The following is a 24,548-nucleotide window of genomic DNA, read 5'->3' on the forward strand; positions in this document are numbered from 1 at the left end:
TATAGAGAAATCTGTATTTCTATCCACTAATTCTATACATTAATAATGTATATATTGGGGCAGCTGGGTGGCTCAGTTAGTTAAGTATCCAACTCTTGGTCTCAGCTCAAGTCTTGATCTCAGGGTTGTGAGTTCAAGCCCCATACTGGGATCCATGCTGGGCATGGAGCTTACTAAAAAATATATAAAAATAAACATATATACTAATTTTATATATTAATAAAGTATACACTATAATGAAGCAGCAGAAAGAAATTAAGAAAGCAATCCCATTTACAATTGCACCAAAAATAATAAAATACCTAAGAATAAGCTTAATAAAAGAGGTAAAAGACCTGTGTTCTTAAAATTATAAAACATTGATAAAAGAAATTGAAGATGACACAAAAAAATGGAAAGTGATTCCATGCTTATGGGTTGAAAGAATATTGGCAAAATGTCTACATTACCTAAAGCAATCTACATATTTAGTATGCCATCTCTATCAAAATACCAACAGCATTTTACGGGGCGCCTGGGTGGCTCAGTCGGTTGGGTACCTGACTTCGGCTCAGGTCATGATCTCACAGTTTGTGGGTTCAAGCCCTGCATCAGTCTCTGTGCTGACAGCTTGGAGCCTGGAGCCTGCTTCAGATTCTGTGTCTCCCTCCCTCTCTGCCCCTCCCCTGCTCATGCTCTTTCTCTCTCTCTCAAGAATACACATTTTTAAAAAAAATACCAACAGCATCTTAGAGAACTAGAACAAACAATCCTAAAGTTATTATGAAGCCACAAAAGACCCCAAATAGCCAAAGCAATCTTGAAAAAGAAGAAAACTGGAGGTATCACAATTCTAGACTTCCAGTTATTTTACAAAGCTGCAGTAATCAAAATAATATGGTACTGGCACAAAAATAGATACACAGATTAATAGAACAGAGAGCCCAGAAATTAACCCACAATTATATGGTCAATTAACCTGACAAAGGAGACAAGAATATGCAATGGGAAAAAGTCTCTTCAACAAATGGTGTTGGTAAAACTGGATAGCTACATACAACATAATGAAATTAAACCACTTTCTTACACCATACACAAAAATAAATTCAAAATGGATTAAAGATCTAAATGGGACCTGAAGCCCTAAAAACCCTAGAAGAGAGCACAGGCAGTAATCTCTCTGACATTAACTATAACATCTTTCTGGATTTATCTCCTGAGGCAAAGGAAACAAAAGCAAAAACAAACTATTGGCATGACAAAAGCTTTTGCACAGCAAAAAACACAAAACAAAAAACAATCATTAGAATAAAAAGGCAACCTAATGAATGGGAGAAGGTATTTGCAAATGACAGATGCAATAATGGTTCAATATCCAAAATATATAAAGAACTCAAAGAACTCAACACCAAAAAAAAAAAAAAAAATCCAATTAAAAAATGGGCAAAAGACATGAACAGACATTTCTCCAATGATGGCCTACAAGTGGCCAACAGACACATGAAAAGATGTTCAACATCACTCATCATCAAGGAAATGCAAATCAAAACCACAATGAGATATCACCCCACACACACCTCCATCAGAATGGCTAAAATGAACAACACAAGAAATAACAGGTGTTGGCAAGGATGTGGAGAAAAAGGAATCCTCTCCCACTACTGCTGGTAACACAAACTAGTATACATCTGTGGAAAACAGTATGAAGGTTCCTCAAAAAGTTAAAAAATGAACTATCTTATGATCCAGCAATCACATCACTGGGTATTTACCGAAAGAATATAAGAACGCTAACTGAAAGGGATACTTGCACTCCTATGTTTAGAGAAACATTATTTATAATAGCCAAGACATGGAAGCAGCCCAAGTATCCATCAACTGATGACTGGATGAAGAAGATAGGATATATAAATACAATAGAGCATTATTCAGCCATAAAAAAGAATGAAGTCTTGTCATTTGCAATGACATGGATGGAGCTAGAGACTATAATGCTAAGCAAAATAAGTCAAAGACAAATACCATATAATTTCACTTATATGTGGAATTTAACAGAACAAACAAGCATAGAGAAAAAAGGAGATAAACCAAGAAACAGACTCTTAACTATAGAGAAATGAAGGTTACCAGAGGGCTTGGGGGGGGGGGGTGAAATTAACAGGGGATGGGGACTAAGGAATGCACTTGTTGTGATGAGCACAGGGTGATGTATAGAAGATTGGAATCACTATATTACACACCTAAAACTAATACAACACTGTATGTTAACTAATTGGAATTTAAAACTAAAAAAAAGTGATATTAGCCTTAATTTGATATTTTGCTGATGTGTTTTTAAACACTGGTTTATTTACTCCCTTGAAAACTCTTAAATAGCTTCTGGTTTCTGGTCAGCACGTAACGAGGTTGGAAGTCATCATTTCCCTCCTCTCAAGAGAAAAGCTGAACAAACTAAAAATCAACATCTCTTCTTAGATCCATCAGAGAACTGAGGTCACAGGGCAAGCCACTATCCCCAAAATTAGAGATGGTCAGGTAGATACATAGAAGTCTAACTTACTAGAGCAGGCACCTGTAAGCCGAGACCTCCAGGAGGAACCAGTACCAAGGTAAGCAAACCGAAACTATAATTGATGAATTGTTAGGGGCTCAGTGTCAACAAATCTGAGTTAAAATCTTCATGGGTGGGATTGCAGGAGTGAATGTCTTGAGGAGGGGGAGACAGCACACTTTTAAGTGTTTTACCTACCAGCATTTCTCACACTGAGGATCAGAGAAAAATTCCCTCCTGCTTCCTGCTGGAGGAGAGGGAAAGTAGCCATTTTGATGTACACCCAAAAATCCAATTCTCCTTAGTAAGGTCTGCCCTCAAGGGAAACTATTTACCAGAGCCTGACATGGGGCAAGGGAAACACCTAATTCCAGCCCACTATAGCCTTCAACTTACAGGAAGGGAAATACCTAAATTCAGCTCCCTTTCACCTTCCTGTCACACCTAAGTGAAGGAGGAAAGGATATGAAAAGCACTGGCTCACTAAAAGACTAAGACCTAATTACAAGACTAGAGAAGGCTTCCCCCAACTCTTACCTTCCCACATCCATTGGGCTTCTGTTTAATAACAGGGGATTACAACCAGAAGAATTGCATGTCTCAGACCTTATTTAAGAAGCAGTCTCTAAGGAAACTCAGACACAAGAGGAGCAACAAAAACACAACAAAAGACAGAACAGAATATTCAAGAACTGTGGGACAATTACAAAAGGTATTACATACTCATGATGGGAATAATCAGAAGAAAAGGGAAGAAATATTTAAAGCCATAATGAGTGAAAATTTCCCTAAATTAATGAGAGATACCAAATCACAGAACCAGAAGGCTCAGAAAACACCAAGCAGAATAAATGTCCCAAAACCTACACCTAGGCATACCATATTCAAACCACAGAAAATCAAAGACAAAGAGAAAATCTTGAAAGAAGTCAGAGAAAACCTCTGAGTATTTTCATGGCTATCTAGTAGCACTAGACACATGTAATATGCCCCTGCAAGGAAGTAATCAGATCTTCATGACCTTGAGTTGTGCAAAGATTTCTTAGATACAATATCAACAGCATGATCCATAGAAGTAAAAATGATAAATTGGACTTCAAACATTAAAACTTTTGCACATCAAAAGAAAGCATTAAGAAAATAGAAAGTCACAGAGAGAAAATATCTGCAAGTCATAAATCTGACAAAAGACTATTTAGAATATACAAATAATTCTTACAACTCAAAAGAAAACAATCCAACTGAAAATGGGCAAAACATTTGAATAGACATTTCACCAAAAAAAACACAAAAAAAGATCATAAGCACATGGAAAAAATGTTCAGCATTATTAGTCCTTAGGAAAAAGCAAATTAAAACAATATGATACTACTTCACCTAGAATGGCTATCATTAAACAGTAACAAGTTAATGAGGATGCAAAGGAACATTGCTTAGGGGAATGTGAAATGTACAGCTACTCTGAAAATCAGTTTGGGAATTTCTTACAAAGATAAATTTATCATGATTCCATTCCTAAGTATCTATCCAAGAGGAATGAAAAAGTATGTGCACACAAAGACTTGTACATGAATGTTCATAGCAGCATCATTCATAATAACAAAAAAAGTGAAAATAATAAAATGTTTACCAGGTGATAAATGGACAAACAAAATGTGGTATAACCATACAATGGGATTCCATTCAGCAGTAAAAAGGAAAATACTAATACATGCTACATGTTAACAAACCTCATAAAACATTACACTAAGTGAAAAAAGTCAGATGCCTAAGACTCGACATCGTATAATTTCGTTTATATGAAATATCCAGAAAAGGCAAATCTACAATGACTGAAGGCAGACTAATGATTTCCTGGGGCTGGGATTGAAAGCAGGGATTGACTACAAATGGGCACAAGGTATCTTTTTGTAGTAAATGCAATGTTCTGAAACTCAATGATAGAGATGTTTGCACAATTCTGCATGTTTACTAAAAATAAATGAATTTTTGCTTAAACTGGTGATTTTTATCACATGTAAATTCTGTATCAAGCTGTTTAAAAAAAAAAAACTGATGTCATAAAAGACACAGAAAGGCTGTGTAACTATTCTAGAGTAAAATAAAGAGACAGAACAAACAGCATAAGTGACCCTAGACTGGAGGAAAAAACATGCTGTAAAAGATGATACTGGGTCACTGGAATGTGGACAGTATATTAGATGAAAGCATTATATCAATGTTAAATTTACCAAGGTTGGTAAAGTACTGTGGTCATGTAAGAGGATATCCTTAGTCATAGGAAATATATACTAAAGTGTTTAAAGAATAATGAGATACACATCTCAAATGGTTTCCAAAAAAACTACACACACACACACACACACACACACACACACACACACACACACACACACCCCTATCTACATGGGGGAGGAGGGGAGAAAGCTCATGTGCACCTGAGCATGTAAATGGAACAAAATGTTAATAAATAAACCTGGATAAACGGTATGAGTATTCTGTAGTATATTTCAGCTTTTCTAAAAGTTTGAAATTATTTCCAAACTAAAAAAAGCAGGGGGGGGGGGGGAATTCCCCGAGCACCTTTTGCATATAAGGCACATATAAAGTGCTAGTAACACAGAGAGAAGATAAATTCATGAGCTCCTGCCTTCAAGGAGATCAGACCTGCATCATTAGTTGGCTGTCTAGGTTTCCATTTCCTTGATGTGAGTTCCCTGAGGGCAATAAATGTTAAATACATTTTTAAAAATGACAACAGAACATTCAGAGTTGCTACCATAGCCCAATTCCCAAGTACCTATCTCCAGCTTAAAACACAATTCATTTCTTATGACAAGTAACTGTTCAGTGAACAAGACTCAGAGGAAGTATTCATTGCAGCGTTTATTGTAGTTGGATCAACTAAAAGCTTTTTCCGTGGGTCGCCTGCGAGGATGTGGACATGGCTTTGTGAAACAGAGTCCTCGTAATGCAATGTTATAATGAGATTTAAATCATGCTCTTTTCTTAATAAACATTCTTCAGGGTTTATTATGTTTTTCTTTTAGTATCTGTATTCACATCACTTTCACTTAAGTTGCATCAGAGTCCTATGCCTTTCCAGAGAAAAATTCACTTTAAATTTCCTCAGCTTCACAGCTCACTGCCTAAAAGCTGCGGGGGGGGGGGGGGGGGGGGGGGGGGGGGCGGAGAAAGGTAGTAGGTACACCACAGCTCTGCAACTACCCAGGCTGAGCTGAACAGAAGTGACTGACATCCTGGTGACTCCAGTCTTGTACTATCTGCTCACTCTTCATCTGTTTAAGCCCTCTTCTCCCAGGACAGCAGGCCTATCAGAGGACAAGCAGAATGTCACACACCCTGGGCACTTACAGGGTCCCTCTGAATCTGTGACAGGCTATCAAAATGGCTCAAGTAACCTGAAAGGAAGTTAGCAGGTACCTAGGACATTTATTATACTGGTGGTGTCACTCAATGCTTCCAGAGAGGAGCACTTAATGAGTTATGATAGGTGGTACTGAGCCAAAAGAGAAGAATGGGTAAAAATGCACCAGGGGCTTTTATAGGAAAATAAATTTAGAAAGACATGTCAAAAGTGGAAAATGCTTCTTGGTATCATCAATCCAAGAAAAATCTATTATTCTGGACAAATAACATCTATCAATTTTTCTGAGTAAAAATAGGATGTAGTCAATCAAGAAATTCAAGAGATCATCTACAGGTATGCAAATCAGTGGAAAAGCAGTAGAGACTAAAGAAGGTACACATTCTCAGAAGTGTGAGACTAAGGTCAATTACACAGCTAGACTTTGACCAGACAATGACTGGACAGACCATGCACCCCTCCTGGCTATGAGCATGATGTGGTAAAGGCAAAATCATAAATGAAGGAAGCAAAAATCTAGAATGGGATACCATGTGGTCTCACTATTTCTGCCTTCAGAGCAGACTAGAAAGGAGTTCAGGCATTAAATAAAGGATAAAATATGGAGGGGAATGGCTTGGATTCTAAGTAAAAGGATTTGTACTGAATTGGACCTTTAGTTTCTTGAGAACAACACTCGACTTGATCTTGGCTGATCTAAATAAATAAATCCTGCAGATACATGTTGTCTCAACCATTTTCTCACCTCATTGCTGAAATGAAGAAAAGGATTGAGGGAGTAAGATAAATGCCCTTATTTCTTTTTTCTTTTTTTTTTTTTTTAGCTATACGTGTAATTTCTTCCGTTATTTAAAAAAGAATTGGTTCTTCTATATGAAGACCTAATGACAAACTAAAAATTAACCAATGACTTAGTAAAATCCCATTGGAAAGTAGTTCAGGACAACAAAATCAGTCTATAATAAAAAATGCAATGATGCTTTTTAAGGAAACTATATTTCTAGTGAAGTCTTCGAAACTAAAGCCATCAGCAACATCCTCACAAAAATGAGGAACATGTATCAACTCACTACTCCACTAGTGGTACCATACTAAGGAAGAAAAGTCATTCAAGGTCTCTCACAACATGGCAAAAGCTTTCCCTCAAAATTCACCTCCCAGCCCTCCTCTGTTCCATCCAAACCGAGGTCTACACCATTTTGTCCTGCTTGCAACACTTTCCCCATTCCCTGCTATTTAACGTCTACCCATCCTTCTGGGTCCATATTGAATCTGACAGCTGCCCAAGAAGTCTTTCTTGACTGCTCCTGTCCACAGTGCTCTCTCCCATTTCTCAACCCCTAAGGTCTTCTTTGCCCAGACAACTGCACAGTTAGTACTATCAATTGTGTTTCACCACCACAAATAACTTCTGGAGGGTAAGGACCTCACTTGGTATCATCACAGGTAATAGGTGCCCCAAATGTTTAGAATTTTGTGGTTCTTTTAACACCCTTCCTGCCCCCTCAATCTATTCTTCACATATCAGCAAGAGTTATCTTAAAACTTCAACTACATCATGTCACCCTCTCCTCCAGTCTCCTTTTCTAACCTTTCAACAACTTTCCACCACACTTAAGCATGAATCCATACTCCTCACACTCTGCCTAAAAGGTTCTACACGATCTGGTTCTTTCTTAACTCCACAATTTTACCACAGTACTCCAAACCAGCATCTGACTTCCAGCCGTATCTGCCTTCTCACAATTCCTAAACATGCTGGGTTTTATTCTGGCCTCAAGTTCCTTACATGTTTTTTTCTCATTGGCCTTCTGCATCCCCTTTCCTCTCCCCAATCTGCCCCACACATAGTATTACATGGCATAGCTAACCCTTTGCTATTCATGTCTCAACTAAATCCACCTGCCTGAGAGGCCTGAGGTACATTTCCCACAATACCTTCCATTTCAACACCTGAAGTTTTCTTCATAGCACTTTAATTTATAATCTGTTTACAGCCTTATTGGCCCTCACCCTCAAAAGACACAGAAGGTCTCTGGGAGCAGAGAACATATCTTGGCATAGACTAGATACAACACCAAGTAATTATGTGTTGAATTAACTGAGAAAATAAAAACTGAAGACATTTGAAAGCATGTTCTAAATTCTCAATCTAAGGTGATAGCACATGAACATTAGTAATTCAGAGAGCTGAAGCAGGCAAGACATTCAAGTCTTGGTGGACAGTATGAAGGAAAACTACAGGGACTAAAGAGAAGTGTCTAGAGGGGTCTGGTGGACCAAATAAACAGTAATTCACCTCTGGTGCCAGGCTTCTTGTCTAGCAATACCTTTATAAAGAATACACCATTCACCTACCAAATGGGCAGATATTACAAAGTCATGCAGTACCAAGTATAATGAGGATATGGAGCACAAGAGCTCCCATTACATTAGCAATAGCATAAAATGGTATAACCACTTTAGAAAACAATCTGGCATTATCTAATGAAGTTGAATATTCACAATCCCTATGACACAACATTTGTGTTGTGTAATTACATAGCCTGGAGAAAGTCTCACACATATGTATCTGTGTAAGACATACACAAGGGAGACATGAACCAAGTTGTAAATAGGAACACTGACAGCACTGTTGTTTATATGGGAATGGATCAATAGCACACATTCACATAAGTGAAAATGAATTAACTATGGTACAAACTTCAACATAGAGGAATCTCAGTGCTAAGCACAAGAATAAGAGGTCACAGAATAACACATATTATGGTTTTTTTTTTTTTTTTTTTTTTTTTTTTTGCTTAAAAATACGTAGATGATAAAACTTAAACAGTAAGGCATAACTGCAAAGTTGGAGATACTGATTACAACTAGTAAGGGAAAAGGAGGGGAATGTAACTGGAGAAGAGCACACAGGGGCTTCAAAAGAAGTGGCAATATTCTGTTTTTTAAGCTTGGTGAAGAGTACACAGAAGGGACACATTTTATTCTTCATACCTTACACATACATCACTACTTTTCTATGTATAGTAATTCTTTTAAAACTAATTAAACACTGATCAAACTATAGAAGGGGGAAGGTAGATGGTTTTTTCTTATACTTAGGATCCGGTGTAATGGAACAGAGATTTCTTCAAAACAGATGCTATAAACCCAAAGCCATGTAAGGATCCTCTCAAAAGTAAGACAATCAGTCCCCATAACCTGAAATGTTCTTAGCTTCATTCAGCATTCTACTTTTGTATATTTTTCCCCCTTCTTTCACTTTCACTCTTAAAATTTAACTTGTTGTATGTTGCGCATCTTCCTAAATCCTTTCCAGAACAAGATGTGGTATAAAATAAATGAGATATGCAAGAGAAATAATGTGGTAATATAAAACAGATTAAAGGGATCATCCTGTAACCAAACACACAAAACACTAAAGGGTCTCATACCAGACAGAAACAGAAATGACACTGGTAGTTATCCTGGTGTAACATAAATTATATTTCAAGCTCCAGATAAGTCTTTACTTCACAGAAAGATGAGTTTAAGCAAATCAATGAAAGTCCAGTGAGGAATATCATGCTTGGACTGCCAAGCATAGTAAGGTAATTGGAGCATAAGTACATGTGAAGAATTATGATCACAGTAAAAACTCAAAGAAAACACACTAATGAAGAGGCAGCGGTTTTCATTGCTATTACGGTTGTTTTCGATCCTTATACTTAACTTAGAGAATATATGTACCCATCACAGAAGAACTTCCAGAACAGTGTATTTTCTTTTTACAGAACCAAAATTGCCATGCATTAATAACCCTACAATTATATTGAAATATTCAGATGTGTGGATCTCACCCACTTTAAGCTTTGAAAGCAGCTAAACTATGTAGAAATAGGCATGTGCTGGTATTACGACTTTCATTTTAAAATTATATATTCATTCCTAGAATGCTACGTACAAATATTCATAACCACATGAATGCCATATGGACAAAAACAACCCTCTCACTTTAAAAAGTGGCTCCGTTGTGAATAAAAAAAAAAAACTTGTCAGAATCAAGATCAAGGAGCTATCAATTACATGTATCATAACAGCACGTCATTAAGGAATATGCACCCTAAGTTGAGGTCCTTTCATTTTTTTCAGAGAGAACAAAGACAAATTTGGTTTCTTCTGTACTAACTAGAGCTTAAAAATGTCAAAACTAGGTCAGAAGTTGAGAGGTTAGGCTTAAGGCACCAGGAGAAGATGCCACATTTCCCTTCCCTAGGTCACATTTTATGATTTTATGATTTCCTAAGACATGGTTTTCCTAAACATGGTTATTTCCTCTATGAGGCAAAAGATTAAAAAGCTAGCCAAATGTAACTACATTTACAGTAAACTTACTGTATCTGCCATAGCTGGGAAAGGCAACATTGTGGCTAATTAAAACTCATGTTAGCAAAGAGTTAGGGTGGCTCTCTGTATATCCAAGTTATCTCCTCTATCAGTGCATGTCTACATGCATGTCTTCCTATATACACGTATATTTGTACATATCCTTATACATACTCAAGCATTTGGATTGCTAGTACCCACAGAATTAGAAAATGCACGGTACTAAAAAAATTACACTGACCACAATTCAATTCATCCAACAAATATACAGTAAATTCATTTATATTCAAGGATCATATCATTGTGGCTTTGGCATCTAGGACATCTCAAAGGGTGAGATCATTTCCCCAAAGTCACTGTGTAACACATAAAAGACCTGGTCCTGCCCTCTAGAAGTTTACAGCCTGGCAGGGATCTGATTTAACTTTGTCATTTCAGGATTTTCAGGGTCTTGCAGGAATTACACTATGATCATGACTATACTGCAGCTGTGAGGAAGTGTCAATGCAAAGTTGCGGGGAAAAATGCCAGTAAATCACCTTTGGTTGTGCTTGCTGTTCACATACTGTGTAAGTGATCTGTAGGATATATTTCTTTATAAGGAAAGAAGGGGGACCTTTAAAACTATGATTTCATCAGTGTTATCTTCCCCTGCTTTGCTCCATCTCTGAAACTTCTACCACATTCTATAATTTTCCACAGGGGGGAAAAAAGAGAGAGGTTCCTTCTCTAACCAACCTTTATATTCACATTTGCTCCCTTTGTCTTGAAAATTCTGATTCATATGTGAGAACTCCCCTTACACGCAAAATAGACATTTAGAAGTGAAATGTTAAAACTCCTCAAATGTTTCATGAAATGTCCTTTCTGTATTATATTCTTGCCAAGGTAGCAGGATTCCAGAAAGAGAAATTGGAATTAAAATTTGCTCCCTTTGGCAAATCTTTTTTGGATCTCTTTATACAGTGTGTTTAAGTCTCAACAGACTGGGGCACAGAGCAAACAGACACCGAAGACACTAGCATCTCTCCACAGGGAGACAGTAAGGACTTATCAAAGAGTTCATTTTGAATTTTAAATAATGCTCACAAAGAGTTAAACACAAATTAACTTCCCCAAAATAGATCACTTAAAGGTCAGTTCATACATTTTGTTTCCTTTGGCTTGTACTATGGGATCCCTTTTGGCTTGCCAAGATAGAACTGAATCCCTTTTAGGTTGGTAGGCATGATCCCTGGTCCAAAATGACCAAATGACTTCCTGCAGACAGTATCTTAACTGAGCTGGGCCCTGCAGATGCTCTGCCCTCAGACTGGCCTACATTGCAGCTTTCATCTGTCAGATAATACAGATGGATAAGTGGAAAGTAAAGGAGCAAGAAATGAAGGAGGGCTCTTCATCAAGCACAAAGTAATCAGCAAAAATATGTCACAAAGGGATGTAGTCTCTGTGGTGAAATATGTAAAGTGATTCCCAAAAGTGAATAAAACAGGAGAGCCTTCCATTACCCTCTATTGCTCTTTACATTTCCCTGGGCAGGACTAAGGAGGAACTCTGAGTGCCTGAAATTAAGACAGCCCTCCTTCAGCTGGGGTTAAATGGGAGTCTTATGTGCTCAGTGTAAGACCACCTCTCAACCAAGAGTCTGAAGACCCAGAACCCTGATTGCTCCAATATCCACACTGCCTGCCTCCCATCCTACTCCCCTATGGCCATAGCCTTGAGAATATTAGGACTAATTTCATCATACCTTTTATCCCTATTAACAATACACACTGAGAAGCCCAGATCACTTCTCATTCCTCCCACTTTTACGGCCATATAACCTCTTTCATTCATTTTCTTGACCCTATCTTTTCTACCACCCCCAGTGCCTTAAGCCCTTTTCCTGTGCTTTCTGAAACTCACAGACAGCCATGAGCAAGAAGATCCCCTATATCGTTGGCCTCTTCTCTAAATGCTCCCACCATCTTCCTACTCTAACTGTAACCTGGCTAGTCACTGAAGGCACTCCTCCCCAACCCCCACCATCTCAACCACCCAAGTGGTGGCTATTTCCCCTCAACATTCCTTGAACCACAAGGATTAGAGGTAGGTGGGTGTTTTCATTTCTTCCTACATCTAGACCATTGTCTCTCCCTTTCCTCTCTGTACAAGTGCTGAGCTTTGAGTCACAAAAAAATCAGACCACCACCCACTCCCCCTCATTCGGGGAAGACCTGGGTTCCTAGCTGCCTGCCATCCTCCCTCACTACCATGGCCATGATTCCAGGTGAACTCAATATCCACACAGATGATCCAGTGCTCTGACTGCTCAGTCTTTGTCCTCCACCCTAACTCCAAGGTTAGACACCAGTTCTTAACTGTAATTCCTCTGTGTTACTAACCACCACCATCTCCTGTGACAGTTCTCCACCTCTGGTACCGCAACTTCAGTAAGACCAACTTCAGGGACTCCAGCGAGACCTGCAAACCACTGATCTTACCACTTTTCACTGTCCCTGGAGTTTCTCATGTCTGGCCTCAACCCCTCAACGAGTTTGATTTCCACATTCAATTGTTACAACCACTCCCTTTTTGAGTGAGGAAAGAATATACCCTGAACTCCCTCTCACTCTCATGTGGACCTGCAAACCTGGCAAAACTACAACATGGTCAACTTCATTACTCCATTCATGCACATACAGGCCCAGAGACAGGAACCATACACAACCCATTGAATGCTCTCACTCTGAATCTGTGTCCTCCAGTGAGCCCCTACTTACATCCCCCAGGTAACTGGCCAAAGTCCTCTGAAGTGTTGCCTCCAATCTTTCTCCTCCCATTCTCTCTTAAATCCACAGGGGCTGGATAAATCTTTGTAGCAATGAACTGGCATTAAATTCTGTCAACAGACTTTAGACTGAAAGTTAATACTGCGAAAGTAAATTTTGTATGCAATTTACTCCAAGTTTCTAAGGCAATACATATGTTCTGAGTTAGAATATGTTTCTGAATACTGCCCTTAGCACAACCTCCTTCAAAACTAGAAGCAGAAAATGAATGGTAGAACACATTACGATTTAAGCTCACTAACCAACTTCCTTTAAACCTACCCCTTTAGATCAGGGGTTCCTATCCTTCTGGCCCAAAAGAATGTCCATTAGCTGCAGGCTGATGTTTTCTTTCTGAGCCTATAAGACAATTTTAAATGAGATGTTAATGGGGAACATAATTATTAAAAAAAAAAACCCTCAAAAGGTCTCATGGCTATATTTTGTCCATCAGGTCAACAGGTTATGATTTTCCGTCAAAAATAATGTGACAATGCTAGAGGAAAATACACATATCAGGAAAAAAAACTGGATTAAGGAATGACTAAGCACTAATTTTATTTGCAAAATGACCTTTTCTCCTAGAAAACGCATTCTGACTTCCCAGCACTGCCATGGAAAAGACTCTGTGTCCATGCTACCCCCATTTAAATTGCAGGTGTTTAAGATACCTAATAAACTACCAATGAAAGAAATTGCCAGTTCTTTTTAAAAATAAGTGCCAAAACTGTTAGCAACACTCAGTTAAATGGTTTTGGAGGTCCATAAAATTATGCCAAAATACCTCCTTCAATGTGAAGCACTCACTGATTTTCCTTTCATATTTGGGTAAACACTCAAGGTAAAATGATATATTTGAATACACATGCCATCATAAAAGCTGCCTTAGGAAGGTACTTACATATTCCATACCACAGAACTGCACACCCACTTGATACCCTAGACTTTAAGCTCCTAGGAAACAAAGGCACTCCTCTGTATTTCTATCACCTAGTATAGTAGCATATACACAGTTTAACTTAATAGATATTCTATAAAAACAATGTCCAGTTCTTTCCACCCATTTAATATGTCTTATTTGCATGATGCTCCAAACACTTGATCAATAAGGCCAAGCATGTTTTAAATATTATGATTTTTAAGGATGAGACTTGTTCATTGCACAAACATTCAAATTATACAGCAAAGTACCAAAACAAAAATAAAAATCACTTGGAAAAAACACTGCTAGAATTTTATTGAGCATTCTTTGTGTGTTCACATATATGCATTTACAATTTTATATGAATGGGTTATTTATGTTGTTCTGTAACCAGAACTGTTTTAACTAACGTATCATGGATAACTCTCCATAAAAACAAAGTACTACTATGTCATTTTTAATGCCTACCTAGTATTCCAGAGTATACATGTATCATTTAATAATGTCTCCTACTAATGGATATTTAGGTTATTTATAGTTTTTTTTTTTTTAACCAAACGCAAAACTACAGGTATCTCTGTGTATACATCTTTCAACAGCTGTGCAATTGCTTTCTCTAGATAAAGTCTAGAAGTTGAATTGCTAGACCAAAGTGTAAGTACATTTTACATTTTTGTGTATGTTGTCAAACTGTGCTCCAGAAAGGTTATAACAACACAGACCCAACCAACCATAGTGCTCCAGAGGGCCCCACATTCACCAACACCATTATATGTTAACTTTATAATCACTGCCAATTTGACTTCTATTTTCATGTTATGGATATTAACAACAAACATTCTCTACATGTTTTTCAATTACTCATATCTTTGAAATCTTGTTTATGGTGATTTTCACTATATAAGTTTTAAATTATTACATTATAAAGCTTAGCAACTTTTTAATAGTTTGGTTCTCATGACACATAAGGAAAGATTCCATCAACCCAAGCTTTTTAAAATCATCAATATTTTCTGCTGGTATCATTCTTTTTTTTTTTTTTAATTTTTTTTAATGTTTATTTTTGAGACAGAGAGACCAACCGTGAGCAGGGGAGGGGCAGAGAGAGAGGGAGACACAAATCTGAAGCAAGTTCCAGGCTCTGAGTGGTCAGCCTAGAGCCCAACATGGGGCTCCAACTCACAGACCAGGAGACCATAACCTGAGCCAAAGTCAGATGCTTAACTGACTGAACCACCCAGGTACCCCCTGGTATCATTGTTCTTAATCTTTCTGTCATCAGAAATCCCTTTGAGAATCTGATAAAACCATAACCACCCACAAAAAAATGCCCTTAAATATAAACATTTTACAGACAATTTCACACAGTTCAAGAACTCACTAACTAGATGTGTCATCTTGCTCCAATCACATTTTCTGTATCTGTTGTTACGCTTTTCTGCAAACAAATGTAGAATGATAAAATATTTCTCTATCAGGGGCTATTTGCACAAGGCAGGATGCAGAATACCTACTATATCCACAGGTTAAGCAGCCTCCCTTATTGTAGCTCTCTTGTCAAGGACTATATCCCCCCATCTGGTCCCTCTTCCCATGCACAGTACAAGAATAATTTCTGAGTAAACATATAAAGAGAAGTTCCCTTCAGTTTTTGCCCAATGGCACTTCTGGCTGGGCCCACATATGTGAAGAGGTCAATGAGTTAGGAAAGAATGGTAAAGGGATTCCTTTACCATTTTCTACCCTCTGAACTCATTTCAGAAAACCTCTTGAGTTTACTCTAAAATTTCAAAATTTTTGTTAAAGTTCTTACTTGCTCATCATTCATCTTTTGGCCACTTTCCATTTTTAACATTCTCTAGGACACAGTTTAAAACAAAACTCTACTGAGTTAGAAGAAATTGAAAAAATGTAAAACTCATGAAGGCCATAAACTATCAGTGTTGAGAGAAGCTAATAGGAGGGGAGCCAATAACTATTCCAGGAGGAGATAAGGTACTAAAACATAGTATACTGCTTTATAGGTATCAAGGAAGGAAAATATATATAAGGTTTCCTCATTATCAAATACAAATAATAAGGACATTATCAAAATGTAAAAAAAAAAACCAAAAAAACAAAAAAACAAAATGTAAGCTATTCATTTAATAGCTAAGCTGTGTAACCCAATGAAATTCAAGACCAAAGTATTCTAACAATGAGTGTTTTCACAGCATTCTCACAAAATTTGAAGGAGGGTAGAAATCTAGATTACAGGCCAAGCTCTGGTACACATGAGCTACTAATTGGCCTTGGGCAAGTCACTTCCCTTCTCTAGGTTAAAAATCCTCAGATTAAACATCAAAAGCCTCCTTGGCCCTAAGGCAGCTCAGCATCATGGACTTCTAAAGCTCTCAATACCTAGAGCTCTCCTAAGACATTTAAGTATTTTCCATTTGATGATAAGCTCCATGTCTTTATTCACCTCAGATCTGCTGCTCCTTACACAATGCCTGGCAGGGAGGGAACGAGGGATGAAGAAATAATTGAATCAATAAGCCCACAATCAAAAAATGAGATGGTAAACCAGAAGATCTCTAAAGTATGTTTGGATGTTAATGTATTAAGGCCATTTCTTCCTCTTGAATTTTATAAATGCTTGGGTTTAATTAGGTTAATACATTTATAGATCACCTAATTTGAATGGAGTCTTAGGTTTTTGTCTACAGGGAGAAAAAGTGGGGCCAAGAAGACATGAGAATTAGATGTTGTCCCTGCCCTTCAAAGAAATGGGTCTGGCAAAAAAAAAAAAAAAAATTCGAAACAACTAGGATGAAGGAATAGAACTTTAACGAAAATAATGACTTCACCAGAGTGATGGAAAACCAGTAACAAAATAAGTGGTTTGAGTAAGAGGACTTGGGATGGCTCTCAATTATGAGAATGCACTATACAGAGAGGTGTGCTTACTCCTCTGCAGCCACACAGACCAAGTGAGACCTGATTGAAAAGGATCTAGGCATCCTCCATTTCCTGGCAGTGAAAGGAAAAAGAATCCTCTTAAGTCAAAAGTGTGGCTCATGTTCCTGAGATCGCAAGTTTACAAGAGAGGAAAAGGTAAGATTTAGCTCAACAGACAAAAATCAGATATGGCTGAGGTGCACCTGGGTAGCTCAGTTGGTTAAGCGTCTGACTCAACAACAGCTCAGGTCTTGATCTCAGGGTCATCAGGCTCTGCAATGGGAGTGAAGCCTACTTAAAACAAGCAAACAAAAAAATCAGGTATGGCTGAATCAGTCCTACTACAGACTGCTTTGGAGGCATGGAGAATTTGGACCTGTTTAGAACATAAATGCTACTCCAGGGAGAACCAAGCAAGTGGTTATTGAATACAAATACAAGAATGGTAAGTAAGCAGAGGTGAAGGGAATGAGTAAGACTGCAGAAACTATTATTAATGCACTGAAACCCCACTATTCTGAGTTCCTGTCATGTGCTTCCCACAGTACAGGCAATATAAATAATGCCAAGGGAAGTTGATGGCATGGTTCATGCTTATAAAGGCCTTACTGTCTAATATGGAGACAGACAAATAATTGAGGAAAAAATTCCAGCAAGTAACAAAGTCTCCCAGTCACAAAAACATGGCCTCAAATTAGAATATCCAATGAAGTAAATCTAGGTAAACAACAAGGCCTGGAGCAGATCTGTGAAACAGGGCTTTGCCTTGGCACTTGTCTTTTTGAACCTCTCACCCCTCAGAAGCATTCTTCCTCCATTTTTTCCACCCTGGAAAGAGGGCTGGTAGGCACAAGAGAATAGCCACAACACTCAGCAGCCTGACCTATAGCCAAACAAGAGGAAGGGAGCCCCAGACGGACAAGATGTGGCAGGGAGCACACATCTGATCGCAGCAGTGATTCCAAGGGCAGAGTAGGGTGTGATTTGCACAAGAGCAAGATGCAAGCAGTTCTTCCCTTCCTCAGGAGCAAACCCTCAGAAGGGCAGTCAATTCTTTATAGACAGAGCCCCAACACATCAGCTTTTCTTCCTAAATCCTGAGGGAAGAGAGGATAGCTTCCAGGAGCAGCACAAAGTTCTGATTAGCTCACACGGCAAGAAATTGAGAGGTTTATTTAAAACTGAAGGTAGACTAGGATATCTGGCCTAAGTCAACAAAACAGCCACATGTCTGAGCTGATAAATATCTCTCCTGCCATTTATTTTTCTTATCCTACTGCCATGGTTTAAAAAAAAAATCCAACTTGCTCAGTGGTTATATTTCTTGCTTCCTCCAACTATAATATTTCTGTGAGGAAGAGCACATGGCTGAGGCCCTGACATCTCCCTGACTTTCAGAAGGATGGCCCAGCAACTAAGTGCAAAGCAGTTTCACAGTTTATTGTTCCCACTCTCCCTTTCTTCTCCTCTGAAACACAAATATGGGCACTCCCTCCATCAGCACCTATGGAATGAAATGTCAAGGGGCTCCTATTGCCTGCCTATAATATGTCTTTATTCAAAGAAGTTACACTAGATAATCTTTCTGATTATGAGGGGAAAAAAATGTGTCTTTACTCTTCTCCAAAAGAGGAATCTGAGAAGAATGAAACACAACTTTTCATACCACAAACATTTTTGTGGCTTTTTACATATTTCTTTCAAAAGCCTGAGATAAAAAGAGACAAAACGACTGGTAAGGGTCCATTTAGCAATACACACGAATAACCAAAGAATGCAAAAGAATCTAAGTAGTTATACTCCTGTCTCTTGCCAAAAAAAATTCAAGAAAAAAAGAGACAAAATTAATTTAATGAGAACCACACATCTATATGAAATTATAGCCCATTTTAATAACTTAAAAAACCAATATATCAAACTAGAAAAGCAATACAAGCATCTAAGTTATTCTTGAGTAGGAAAAAAATTTAAGACTTATTTTGTGCATGAAACAATAAGAAAAATTGTAAAAAGAGAAGGGATAGGAGGAGTTAGAGTTTATGAAACCAAAATTTATTGACCTAACATATGGCTTAAATTATTTGAACAAAATGTAGAAAACCATAACTTAAGTAGAAAGAACAAAAGAAACACTGATATGCTTTCAGCCCCGTATTCAGAGAGGGGCAGAGCTGCCAGGAGAGCACCACCATCATTTGAGAACACTGGCAGGCTTATTCATGCTAACATGTTATAATTGAGAATCAATACAGGGCAGAGTCTGCTTAAATGAACTCCAAGAGTTTGTCCAAGCAAACCTGTTAATGTCATGTTGCATTTTATTAAATGATGTTTGGAATAAAAACCCTGTTGGTTGGGCCTTATAAAACTTTGTTTTAAGAATATGTATGCCTTACCTTCCAATGACAGCTATAATGATAGCATTTGGCTCTACGATAAATCTTACTATATATGAGAAGAAACAAATGTGAAGGAATCTCTTATCAAGGTTATGTAGAGTAACCTTGAAGTTGCTGTCCATTTCTGATGTGGGCAGATACACTAGAGCCCCATGAATGTCCACGAACATAATTTTCACAATCACAGGGGGAGGGGGGAGAATATATCTTCAGGTGCTTGCTGGGGCTAGGAATAGTGGCCTTTATCAAAGAAAGATGTAGTTAGAGAAGGCATGAAAGTGGTAGGTAGAGGATGGCTAATCAAGAACTGTGATGCAAACCAACTCTGCTATGATGTTCAATAACTTAGTCAGGGGCACCTAGGTGACTCAGTTGGTTAAGTGGCCAACTCTTGATTTCAGCTCAGATCATGATCTTACGGTTCATGAATTCCAGCCCAGCACTGCGCTGTTAGCACAGAGCCCCCTTAGGATTCTCTCTTCCTCTCTCTGCCCCTCCCTAAGGCTTGTGCACATGCACACATGCACTCTCTCTCTCTCTCAAAATAAACATACAAAAAATAATAACTTAATCAGCAAGCACATATGATGAGCCTACATGCAGAACTCTGTGCCAAACATGCAGAAAAGAGGATACAGGTGGAAAAGCACCACAAGTGCCATGCTCACAATTATTCTATAAGGTGATATTATGAATCCCAACCTAAAAGTAAGAAAATTGAGGCTGACAGAAATTAAATATTTTTCCCAAAGTCACATTTCTAAAAGCTGATACAGGCAGGATGGAAATGCAGGTCTGGGTCCTAGGCCAAGGGTCTATCAATACTGCCAAACCAATTGGTCACTGAAGAAAAATTAGAAAAAACAGGCATTCTATGCAAACAGGAGAAAATGGGACCAAGGATCCATTTGAGTTAGGAGAAGTTTATGTGTAGAAAGAACAGAAAGAAAGTCAGAAAGTTGGGAAACAGACTGTGGACAGCCTTTATGCCCAGTTAAGAAGCACCTTGTACTGCAGCCAGTTGGTGGAACCACAGATAAGACAAAAAGGTAAGAAAGAATCTAAACAAGGCATTAGGGAAAGGCATTTGGAGAAACACCAGAAAAGAACAAAGATTTAAAATCAAGCACCGTATTAACATAGGATTTGGGTCTCTCAAAGTAAAAACATTATCTTCTAAGTTGGGGGTCCCTAATGTCCTATTGCTTAATGCTTTACTGATGTCAATAATTAAAAATTCCAGAAGTGCTCGAGTAAGTCTTCTTTCCCCCAAAACAGGGACAGCTTTTGATAGCTAAGAGAAGCATGTGCCTATCTGCCTTCTTCCTTGCCCATGAAGCCTCCTTCAGGGGGTATGCTGATAAAGAATGGGTCACACTTGGGGACATTATTTCAGCTATAGCTTCACTTCTTGGAAAGGTGAAGGCCAAGATGGAATGATGGGCTCAGGAGGCAAAGGGTAGAGAATGAAATCACCCCTTCCTGTGGCTCACAGGAAGGACAGGCCAGTTCATCAAGGCTAGAGGTTTCAGCCCTGCCCTCCGGCATCTGCACTCATAGTCCTTACCCTTGTGCACATTTAACACTCACAGAGAGCGGCCTGTAGCAGGACAAAAATCTCAGGACTCAGGATCCTGGCTCTTGGCCATCTTTCAGAATCTCTTTATACCCTAGAGAGAGCAGGTGTCTTTACTGTTGCTACAAAATCTTCATGGAGGGGCTACATATTAATACCTGATTCTATGAGAATACAGTCTTATTTTTGTAAAAAAAAAAATTGTACATGCACAAATTTGAGTTACTTTGGCTTATACTATAAGATTAATACTTCTTTAATATTAAAGATTTTAACCTGGCAATATGTGGTTATCTAATATAAATGTTCCTATTCAGAAAAAATATGGATATTAAACCTCACTGGATACAATTCTACATTTTTCCCTTTTTCTTTCCACTAAAAAAAAAAAAAAAAAAAATCAATAGAGAGGATGGAGAGGGATCTTCACAGAGTCAGACGAGGAGAAACTGCAGCAAATGGTTCATCTTTGCTCTTTTTATCTCAGTAGTCAGCAGCAGGGTGAGAAACCTGATCCAGATCACCCTTCAATAACAGACTACATTCTTTTCTCAATCAGCAGTTGCAGAAGCCCTGCTGAACTCCTCTTTTGCCATTTTCAACGAAAGTTGCACCCAAGGAAATACTGATTGTCTATATGTGGCACCACTGTGTTCCAGGCACTTGAGAAGTGTGAGAGACTTAAATCAATTCCATGAACCAATGGTCTGTTTGTGTTGCCACAGATCACACCACTCACAGCTGTGCGGGTCCATGAAGCCAGGACCTTTGTTATTACCCTGACACAGAATTATCAGTAAGGACAGAGCCTTCCACAATATGAAAATGCATTACCTTGTAAAGTCACAATCTATTGGTTCAAATGAAGCTAACTCTCCAAGATCAGGGATAAAGGCACAAAACACACTATAGCACAAACATTAAGTCTACTTTGTAAGGCAGTAATCCCCAAAATGACAACATCTATGCAGAATTTATTTTTAGAGTCATAAGCCAAATTATTTTCCTTTGTCAGAACTAGAATCTTACAAACCCAGCTGTTAAACAACATTTGTCAAAAATGTCGAAACGTCTTTCAACATTTAGACAGCCACCTCGCCATTATTCCTATGGGATACATGGGTGGCTGAGAGAATCACATTTGACAGATGCAAAAAATAAGTCATCCATATGGCAAATACAACTCTTCATTTTCCAAACATCTAGCCCAGCAATTTCCCTACCATTCTGCCTTGGGATGCAGCCAATCTTCCCAAAATAATGGATTTAGGCTTTTTCACAATTGCTACTGAACATGGAGGCTTCACAAATAATCTTCCAATTCTTATTTTACACAGAACCCACAAATATTGTTTATATTCATTCTAAGAGTTAAGAATTCAGGATCTTATCAAAATGCTAATAGCACTTCCCTTGAGAAACATTGAGCCCTCTCCAACATTTGGGGCAGACAAAAAGCAAGAAAGAAAGGCAAACTGAAGAGAGGAGAGCAGTAAGAGAACAAGCAATGCACCCCATCATAAGTGAAGCAGTCTAGTAAAGGCTGTCCAAAGATCAGTCTCAGGCCTGAGAGAGAGCTCATGTTGTATCAGTATATGTCATGATTGCTCCCTGCTAGAGAAACTGCCAGGACCGCAGTCATTACTGAGGCAAGTAGCCCAGGTCACAGCCGTTTGGACCAAGAGAGGGCATCAGTTACCCTAAGATTTCTGGTAGAAGAGCTTTGACCACTAGGGATGATAGTTACTACAGAACTATCATATTCCTTTTCTTCTTGGTCCATACACAGATCACCAGTTAGGTTGTGGGGACAAAAAGAAAAAGCAGGAACAGGAATACATGAGAAGAGAAGCCAAAATGGAAATGCTGTGCCATGTTAAATGGTCAAGAAGTAGAATATGGATTGACCAACCACTGGTAGTACCAAACATCCTGGAGTTGTAGAATACTGGGAACAATCTTCCTGGTCCTGAGTTAGGTCCTGTCTCTGTGAGGCCTGACCAGACTACACCTCCTTCTCAATCTGAAAGAACCCTGGGATTCTTCCCAACTTGCTACATATCTGACATTGTTTTATTTTCTCACACATTTTTAACCCTTCCATTTATTAGGTGACTTAAATGAATTTCTGTTCTTGGGATCAAAGACATTTATATGGGTCCCACAGCAAAATGACTCAAAGCTCTCCTTTTCTCTTTATTAACTGTAACACAACCTCAGATCTCCTCTCTGACAGCGTACATATAACCTCACAAATTTAAGGGCTACTCTGCCAATTATTTGCAATAAGAGAAAGAAAAAAAATGGCTAGTGAAGCCTATCTCCCTTGGATTGTCTTAAAATCGCCATCGTTGCATTTTTTCTGTTGCCACATATAGACCACAATTTACTTTCAAGTAGATGTAGAAGATTAGCCGCAGTGAGTCAAGAATGAAAACCCAAAATCCTATGGGAGCTTCAGTAGTCTATCTTCTGTGGCACTGACAGATTCCCTCCTGTGACTTTTGAGTTAAGGCTCAGGGGTCAATCTCTACATTGACAAAATCTGATTCTTCTGATCCCTATAGAATAAAATTGGTTGCCAAAGCTATTCCAGCACTGGGAAAAGGTCAGGTTATATCAAAAATTAATGAGCCAGCCCCCACAAAGCTTCTGTACCTTCTCCAACTCATTATTCCTCCCTCCCCCAAAAACACACCATTCATCCCTCTAGCAGTTATTCTCAATCATAGGTATTTAGAAGTAGAGGGTGATGGGGGGACATGTTGGTTGACTTGATGACTTGGTTTGAGTAATATTAAAATTTAGTGACCAGAGATGCTAAACACCCTATAATGGACATAAATAGACCAAAAAAGTTCCATACAACGATGAATCATTCTATCAAAATGCTAATAGCACTTCCCTTGAGAAACATTGAGCCCTCTCCAACATTTGGGGCAGACAAAAAGCAAGAAAGAAAGGCAAACTGAAGAGAGGAGAGCAGTAAGAGAACAAGCAATGCACCCCATCATAAGTGAAGCAGTCTAGTAAAGGCTGTCCAAAGATCAGTCTCAGGCCCTGCTGACCTCCTTCTCCTCACCTCCAACAATAATACTCATGGCACACAGACTTCTTACTCTCATTCCCCCTACTGTGCAAAACAATCTTGGGCTCAGATTTAAATTACATCTTTTTAAAAATTGTGTCTTTATTTCCACATCTTTTCATTTGTTCTAATTATGATAGTTTCTGAGCAACTAATATTGGTAATAGTAATAGATAATATCAACTGAAAATTCTACCACATTGCTAAAGGGCTTAATTACTAAATTTGTACTATAATAGGTCTGTTGGAAAATTTGCTTTAGAGACTAATTCTTTAGGGCGTAACTCCTCAGAGGTTAGGCTTATGAATTACTACCATCTTCTGAAACACTTTTGTGAGCCACACTGGGGCTTGGCAGAAGGAAAGGTGAAAATTCTCTTGCTACCTCTCCCAAGCTCTTTGTTAAGTTCTAGGCAGTATCCAAAGAGACAACCTGCACAAATTTCACCACTGTGGAGAGACCAAATGGAAAGAGACAGCTCAGAAACTTCTGATTAAAGGGCAAATAGTTTAGAGGCAGTATA

At 38.4% G+C, this 24,548-nt stretch overlaps 1 protein-coding gene across 5 annotated transcripts in view; it reads right to left on the reverse strand.

Annotated features, from left to right (window-relative positions):
- Positions 1 to 24,548, reverse strand: part of TMEM108 (transmembrane protein 108) — a 402,326-nt gene that overhangs the window by 327,951 nt on the left and 49,827 nt on the right. Inside the window, exon 3 of one of the 5 annotated variants that reach the window (XM_060638685.3) lies at positions 15,403 to 15,459. The exons of the other annotated variants lie outside the window; for them this stretch is intronic. The gene's annotated coding sequence lies outside the window, so the exon portion shown is untranslated. The remainder of the gene's footprint in view (positions 1 to 15,402; positions 15,460 to 24,548) is intronic. 5 annotated transcript variants of the gene reach the window in all.

This window comes from Panthera onca, chromosome C2, assembly GCF_046562875.1.
Source record: "Panthera onca isolate mPanOnc1 chromosome C2, mPanOnc1 haplotype 2, whole genome shotgun sequence".
Taxonomy (NCBI): domain Eukaryota; kingdom Metazoa; phylum Chordata; class Mammalia; order Carnivora; family Felidae; genus Panthera; species Panthera onca.